The sequence below is a fragment of the Chroicocephalus ridibundus genome, chromosome 9 (genome assembly GCF_963924245.1).
Source record: "Chroicocephalus ridibundus chromosome 9, bChrRid1.1, whole genome shotgun sequence".
In the NCBI taxonomy this organism is placed as follows: Eukaryota; Metazoa; Chordata; class Aves; order Charadriiformes; family Laridae; genus Chroicocephalus; species Chroicocephalus ridibundus.
Window position 1 is genome coordinate 49,720,889 of NC_086292.1, and position 8,465 is coordinate 49,729,353.

Genomic DNA, 8,465 nt, shown 5'->3' on the forward strand with positions numbered 1-8,465 from the left:
GGGAGGAGAGATTTTGGTGTGGTGTTTTACAACTGCATTTTTGAAAAGCGTTTATGCAGAGGGTCTGCCGCGTGTATTAATGTTAAACTGAAGCAAAAGCGCCTGACGACGTGTGTGAAGTCTAGTCAACCTTGGGTATTTCCCAGGCAAATCATGCTGGGATTCGCTGAAAACGTTTAATGTTCTATTGCAAAACACTTGCTTACAAGAGATCTTTTGTTCTGCAGGCTTTGGATTTTTCACTGTTCATGATTTTGTTTGTATGAAAATGTAAAATGATAACATTTAATAAAATACATACACCATTAGATATTTAGTATCTGTTTTAATCTTGTCACTTTAGTCTTCAAAGTATTTTAAGCAGAATATTCTTTGCGGACATTACAATTCTGAAAAATGCTGTTATTTCAAATTTGTTTCATATAGAGCCATTTTTTACCTTTCGGTGAGATAGTACCCATCAGTTTGTTTGGTTTTCCTAATGTTTAAACTAAAATAGGTTCATCAGTGAGTCTTTTGTGAGATCCATGTAACTTTGAGAAAGCTCTGGCAAAGCCTGTTTACTGAAAACCTACAAAATTGGACAGTTGGGACTCACTAAAATAGATCGAGTTATGTCTTTGACTGGTAGTTGTAGGTGCCTGCATTTCTCATGCTTGTTGAAATCATCCTTCAGTCTTGGCAGCAAGTCTTCGGCTTGCTCTTAATTGTTTTCCTTCTGTTCGTTACAGAGGTACTTGGAATTTATGTAGTCATGCCTGTGCTGAGGTTTTTCCCAGTAAGCAGGATAAACACCTCTCTAATTTCACAGTTAGTAGGTTTGAAGACTCAATCAAATTGTCTTAAGAGGAAAACTTTGTCTCCTTTTCTCCATCCTTTTTTGGGGGGGGAGAGAGGGAAAGGGACACTGAAGTAAGGAGGAGGGGAGGGAGGAAAATAACAGTGGCGGAGAGAACATCAAGTGAATTCTGGTTGTTTCCCCCCCACACACACACAACAAGCTGAATTTTTACCAGCTTCAGATTTTGTGTATGTCTCTGAGGTATAAGGGAATACTCGTATTTTAAACTGAAACAAAGATTTATTCTCTGATTTTTAACAGCCTAGTTGATTTGAGCTGTCTGTAATGGAGTAACTGTTGCATAAGCTTTGAAAGTTCGTACCCCATTTGTATGCTAATGGCTCTTGGAGTCAGATTGAGATTGCTCTGCGGGGCTGGGCATAAAAACAAAGTACTGCAATCACTTGCTGATCAGAAATGACTTAGGAATATGTATTTTCTCGGTTTAACCTTGGGCAAAATATTTTTGGCATCACAGCATTCATTTACGTGGACTTGTGAGTGCTTTTAAAGTATGGCCTTTTATAATTAGGGTTTTTAAAGTTTGGTTATTTATGCAAAGTGTATAGGGGTTTTCTCTTGTAATCTTGCCCTGGAAATCTTTAGGAAATGGGGCAGTTTCAAGAATTTTCTTGGTCTTTGATATGGTATCAGCTCTCGGTGTTTGAGGCATTCGGTATTTTCCTAAAGTTCCTCACACAGTTGTTATATGTTAATTAGTTTATATCTGTACTGTACTATGAAGCTGTAAAGTGTTGTTACTCTTTAATTAAAAAATTGGTAGAGATCACCGTGTCTAAATGGATGCAGATAATTCACCATACATTCAAAGCAATTCTACCAGTAGCCCTGCTGCCGCAGTCTGTGTTATAATTACCCCGTTATTCTACTGGATGCCAAAATCTGGGGTTTGCCTCTTGTCCCTAAAGGGTGAAGACATCCCGATGCCTGCCGTTGGGTCGTTGTACCCTCACACCCAGTCCCATGTGTACCGGTGTTTACTTCATTGAACCCACGCAGCTTGCACAGTTCTAGTGAGTTTTGGAGGCAGATAACGGAATCACTGCGGGCGTTTCTGAACACTCGTTTCACCCACCCTAAAAGTTCTCGGCTGGCAGCAGAGCAGCGTCAGCCAGCGTGGAGGTGCAGTCGGTGCTTACGCTGCTCGCCGGGGCCTCTCTTGGTGAAGGCTATACGCCGTTCTTCGATGGAAATTGGTTTGCCGGGTGCCCTTGCTAAGGATATCGTAACTGGTCCCAACAGAAGGGTCCCGCTAAAGCAAGATGCGAGTGGGTTCAACCGCTCCCTTCTCGGGAGTCATCCCCCCTCTCTGCAGGCGCTTTGCCTCGATGGTGGGATCGGGAGCCCTCGCTCACGTATTCCATGGGAAGCAGGAGAGTGCTCGGTCTCCGTTTGGAGCAGCCTGGTCCTTTCCACGAACCGTAATAAGAAGCCCAGAACAATTAGACGCTTCACAGCTTACCCTTGCTGAGTGCCTAGAGGCGAGCAGCGTGATCCGAAGCCTGTGTACCAGAAATCAGCTTAGTGCTGCTCCCGGAGTCGCTGCGTGTCTCTGCCTTCTGTTCTCCACATAACCAGGTCTCCAGTTTATTACAACTTTTGGTATCATTTTGATTAGTAGATTGAAAAATTAAGTGTGGGGAATGAAATGGGGGGTAAAGGCTTTGACCCCCTAGTAGAATTTTTGCAATATTATGATGTATTGCAAAATGACTTGGATAATTCGGGCTGCGTGTAGTCACTGCTGGCCCTGCCAGTGGTTCCGACGTTGTGGCACTTACTTCCAAAGCATAAATACAACAGGAAAATTTAGCACGTTAGGGTGTTCCTTATGTTTTAAAAGTATTTTTTTAGACTATCAAAAAGTGAGTCTCTTGATGCAAGTGTCCTTCCTGTGCGCTCAATCACACTCTAAGTGGGAGGATTTTTAACATTTGAAAAGACGTCCGTTACGCACAGCCCAAGACCATTCGTTCTCTGTCCAATTTTCTGAGTTTTCTGTGAAGATGATGCGCAGATGGAATTCTGCGTGCTTGGGAATAGTCCCTCTCTTCCTGCCTACGGAGCCATGTACCCAGCCAACGTGCGGGAAGGGAAGAGGGAAGAGTGCCCGGCTTACAAAGCAAGGAGCGGATCACCTTTCTCTTCGAATAATGTCAACAGCCACGGTTCGTAACGCCGAAATGCTGTATCGTGTGCGGTTCGTGTTTTCATAAAACACCGATTTCTGCACCTTTTGCCAGAGCAGAGTGTCACGCTTTACTTTTTTAAAAGCTATTTTAATTTTTCTGCCGGAGGTTCCCAGCGTGGTTGAAGCCACTTGTACTGGCTGAGCCCGGGGGGGAGGGAGCCCTTCATTGCGCTGCTGGGAGTTCTGGCCCCGGCCGCCGGGCGACTTGAGCGTCGTTAGCCACGCTGTTAGCCACGCTGTTAGCCACGGCGCGCTCCAGCAGGGGAAAAGGTCATTTAAGGGGCAGGGGCAGAAGGAGAAATTGAGGTTTATCAGCAAAGGTCCTTTTTACTCCGAATGTGCTATTTTCTTCGACCTTGTAAGAAGTAAACGTGTGCGCTTTTGGAAGTACGCGGTGTCTCTGAGAAGGAGAGAGCCCTTGCCCACTGGTGTCTCACGGGTCGATGCAGGTTGCTCAGGTATAGACTGGGGGGAAACGTGAGAGCGTAAATGGATTTTTCACGTTGCTTGTGAACAGTGCTTTTTCTTTTCCCCCCTAATCTCAAGTCAGTAGGGAGCCCATTTTTCAATAAACGCGTTTAACCCCGTTCGGTGTGTGTTCGCCGGGCGGCGGTGGGGTGGAGCTGCTGTTCTGCATGGGCTTAAAAAGGAAGGGTAGGGAAAAGGTTGAACTAACCAGAAATCAGTCTAGAAATCAGCTTTCTGGCACAGTCAAAGTATGCTCTACCCCTTTTATCAGCTGATGCTTTTTTTTTCCCCCCTCTTTTTTTTTTCTCCCAGTTTAAAGAATTGTATTAGAATTCAGCCAGCGTGGGCTCTAGAAGGGCAGCGTGGCTGCCTGAAGCAGTTGCTGATAAGTAAATCTGCCCTGAATTCTGTTTTCAATACCCGCTTTTTCACACCGCCGTGGTGCACGTTGGGCGCTGGGGAGAAGCAGGTACTGGTCTTTACCACACTTACCAGTTTTCTTACCGGGGACAACTCGGCAATGCAGAACTGGCAGGTGAGAAGCGCTTAAAAGCCTGTATGAGAACTGATGAGAAGGTTTGTCGGCCCCGTTGGCTGCTTTTACTAAGAGGCTACTCCTTGTGTGCGTTGCCATGTAGATTATTTATAACACGAGCCGTAAAGCAAGAATTCCGTGAGCCGCGTGCCGCTTTAGCGATGGGGACAGACTGTTTAGAAAGATCTGGGCTGGGCTGTCGTGTAGAGATGCTCTGTTTGATTTTTCCTGTAAACCAGTTCCACCAAACGTGAGAGCCGGTTTCGTTTCAAAGTCTAGCTGGGGGTTTCGGGGACGCAGATGTTGAAGTGGCTCGCTCGCTCTGAAATGTGGCAACGGTCTGTGTGCTGCGATTTCCATGGAAACGGGTATTGGCTCAGCAGAAATGGCATAGGGATTTCAAAATTGCATTTTAAAAACCAAAATCCAGATAGGTTAGTCATTCTTGGTTTTACTCACAAACACTGCTAGTGGTGCTGAACGCAGCCTGCCTTTGGGACGGACTGGGTACGGTCACGCGAATCGGCAGGTCAGTGATTAATATTTTAAATTAATGCTTTTAAAAACTGAGCTAGTGTTTGATGGAACTTTATTAGAAAGACGTGCATTTACGGCGTTTTGCTCAGCACACGCTCTTCTACGTACTTGAAGGCGAGCGCGGCTTTATCCCGTCTTTAGGCCTCCACCTTCCTGGAAAGAGGTGAACTATGTATTGGGTGAGAGCTGCGGATCTCAGCTGGTTGGCAAACTGCACCTGAGAAACAAATATATGAAGAGGCTTATGAAACACTGAACTGATAATTTGTGAGTTTGCAATCTTTAGCAGAGTGTGAAAATGAAGCAAGCCCCGTTTTTTGGGCGAGTTTGCCTTTGGGGACGTTTGCTGTAGGGGTAGCCTACTTCCAGCCGAAGGAGTTGCCCCAGGTCAGCATCGCTGCAGCATTAAAACATAGGATGGGGCTCGCGGGGCTTGGTGCTTCCCAGGATATTGTACACACAGCAAACCTCGCATGACGTGGAGGACAAGGAGCTCCAGGAATTCCTGAAAGATGCCATTTGTTGTCTTGCATCTTCAGTTTGATTATTCAGACGTGTATTTTCCAGCTGAGGCCTTTCTTCGCTGCCGATCAAGTTTCCCGCGTGCTCTGGAGCCACGTTCCCGGCTGGCGGAGGGCTGCTGGGATGCGACCCGGAGCGGAGGAGGTTCTACAGCCGTGGAGCCGTGGAGCGCTGGAGGAGGCAGGAGAAGGCGTCACCAGCGGGGCCGCGGCGTTGTGCTGTGGGCAGGGCTGCGCCGGGGGAACCCGCCGTGAGCGCGGTCCCAAAGAGACTGGTGTTGTGCGAGGAGGAGGAGGGTGGGGAGGCAGAAGCGCCGGCCGGGGGGAGAAGGTGGCCCGGGACTGACTGTTGGGGGGAGGGAGCAGCAGGAGCCGCACGGGTGCGAGCGGGGAGATGGAGATGGCTCAGGAAGGAGCGGTGACAAAGCCACCTACCAACGAGCGAGGAACGCTGCTCTACAAACATTGGCAGTTTCCCAAAAGAACGCAGGCTTTTTTTTTTCTTTTTCTTCACTAAAGTGGAATTTGTTTGACAGAATAATTCCCCTTAGAAATAAAATTCTTTAAACATTGGGTCACTAAATAACGAAGGGTAAAGCGCTTAGTGACCTAAATTAGATTCCTTAAAAGGATACCCACTTAGATCAAACTGTGTTTCTATATGGGCCATACTTAAGCCAAATATTTTCCCAAAATACAGCGGCAAAACGAGTCTGCGGTTCATGCCGGCAGTCTGCCGAGTCTCCCGGCACTTCTCACCCAGCAAACGGGCACGGGGAGCGTTTCCCTCGTGTCAAAGCTTCGCTGAGTCTGCGGGTGCGGCGGCAGCGCTGCTCCTTCTGCCGAGGAGACACAACCAGACCCGAGAGGGAATTTTCTTCCAAGTCACCTGCTCGTGTCTCTCCTTCACGACTCTGCATTTCCCCCTTGGCCGAGTATGAAATAAGCCATAAAACTGTATCAATTTCTCAAGGAATAAACAGAAAACACAAGAAGTAAGTGTACCGGTTGAGAGCTAACGTCCATCTGGGCTGGTATCTTGCCATTTTACCATCTCCTTCAAATAGGATGAAAACCAGTCATTTTTCTCATCTTGCCGGACCAATTTGAAGCCGTACGGAAGGTGGGTGCAGAGCTGGGGATGTTTCCTGGGACCGGGAGACGCAGAGGGCTTTGTCACCTTTCAGCGATGGCCGAAGCCGCCTGCCGGGATGTTTGTTGCAGACGCGCGGTTGGTGCCGGCTCGACTCGGCCTCGCTCAAACCCCCGCCAGGTGACGGCAAAGTGGCCGCTTCCAGAGCGATTCACGGCCCAGGGGAGGTGGCCGCTATCGCAGTTAAAGGGTGGTGCCAGCATGAACGTTGTGTTAATGTTTCTTGTCGTTAGACCTAAAGAATCTTAACACGGGACCCTTCTAAACATGAAGTAAGAGACAGCCTGTGGCGTACAAGAAAGCAAGAAGAGCTAGACGTAATAAGAAACTGATTATGCATAAAATAGTTATAGCGAGACTATCATAAAATTCACCTACTGCCCAACATCAGTTATCCGATGATTTTGTCTAGAAATGGCGGGTAACACCATTCTGTATCATACACAAACCGGAATGAACGGAAGCGCGTTGAGGAATCCTTCCCGTCACCGACCCTCTCCACGGAGAACACTGAAACGGTCCCCGAGCACTAACGGGACGTTCTGCTTTTGCTAGAGAAGGGGGTTTTTTGGTGTGTTGTTTTCCAAAGCACCACACTGGTAGATTCAAAGAAATAACATGAAATGGTTTAGTATTACAGAAGACAAGAAGCTAAAATCGAATTTGATTATGTGTCTCCCCGTCACGTTACTGGGAAGCAGGGAAAGGCCAGGCTGAGGCAGGGTACGGTCCCAGGACCTACGGAAAACTGAGCTGGGGTGAAGATGGGCACCGGCGCCTTGGCGGGTTCCCCACCCCGAGGCAGGTTCCCTCCTTTCCTAACAGAAGTCACGGCCTCGTGCGCGAGAGCGGGGACGCGGGCGTTTAGCAAAGGGCAGCGCGTTTGTCGCATGCTTCGCCTCGCGCCCCTTCTCGGTGACGCGCGTGCGTGGCCAAACGTCTCTGGCTCCGAGGGGTGGGAAGCAGCGGGGCCAGCAGGTGCCGCGCGGGGAGGACTGGGCAAAGCACCAGAGGTTTCTCCGGCAGCGCCGGGCTGCGGGGAGACTCGCAGCACCGCCGGGGTGTCCCTCCCTGTCCCCCACGCAGCCGGTGCCTGCGCTGCTGTGCTGGTTCCCCCGAGCGCGCGGGTCCGGGCGCTGGAGGAGACTTTTGGGCGCAGGCGCTGGTGACAGCACCGAGCTGTAGGACACGGAGCGGGGTCCTCGTCTCCGTCACTGCCCAGGGCTGGCCTTCATCAAACAGCTGTGGCCATCGCTCCTACGGCACAATACCTCTGCTCCTGGGAAGCCCCTCGTTAATCAATTTTAAAAAGTCAAAAGAAAAAAAAAAACAATGAGAAACTTCACATACTTTAAAGAACTTAATTTATTAGAACCCATAAACGTTGCTTTCATTAGAAGAATCAAGTTAACACCTAATTCAGGGTGAAATTACATTTTAAGACAAACAAAAAATTGTGGTTCTTAAATACAGTATTTACTGAAGACTGCTAGCCTTAGAATCCTGGTACAAGTTTATACTTATCCCGTGGTATTAGTACGGCATCTAATTCTCGGCAGGTTCAGCATTTTATTTTCAACTGAAAGGAGATCCCACCACGCAAAGGGCTATTCCCCCACCTGCCTCCCGGCGCACGGAATGCAGAGCTCAAGCCTTCAACAAAAAACCACTTGAGATACGTTGCCAGCATCTGAAATTTTTATTTCTTTTATATTTAAGACTGATTGGTAGAAGATCCCTGTAGCCAAACCCCCCCGATTTGTATGACCGTTGAAATTACTGAAGAGGTTTCCCAGGACTGGCATCAGGCAAACCTTAACCGTTACGTCAAGCAGGAACCTGCGCGCGGAGATAAAGTACAATCACCCACCTCATAGGCCCTATAATTTCTTTTCACAGTAGCCCTTTTGGAGAAGCAGGCTGGGTTAATAACCTTAATTTCCACTACTGCAGATCAACAGAATCATTTCCATAAAATTCAGAAAGTGCTTAAACATAGAATACAAAAAGTATCTAACTTACAAACCTTCCGTATAGAAAATCAAAACATGGAACGTGGCAGATGGTTAGAGATCTCTATCAAAGAATTAAACCGTAAATTAACTTGAGCGTCTGCAAGACGGGATGGATGGTCTCGGGACAGTAAGGGGTGCCCCCACCGCGTCCCCCGAGGGGCAGCGCCGACCCTCGCGCCACGG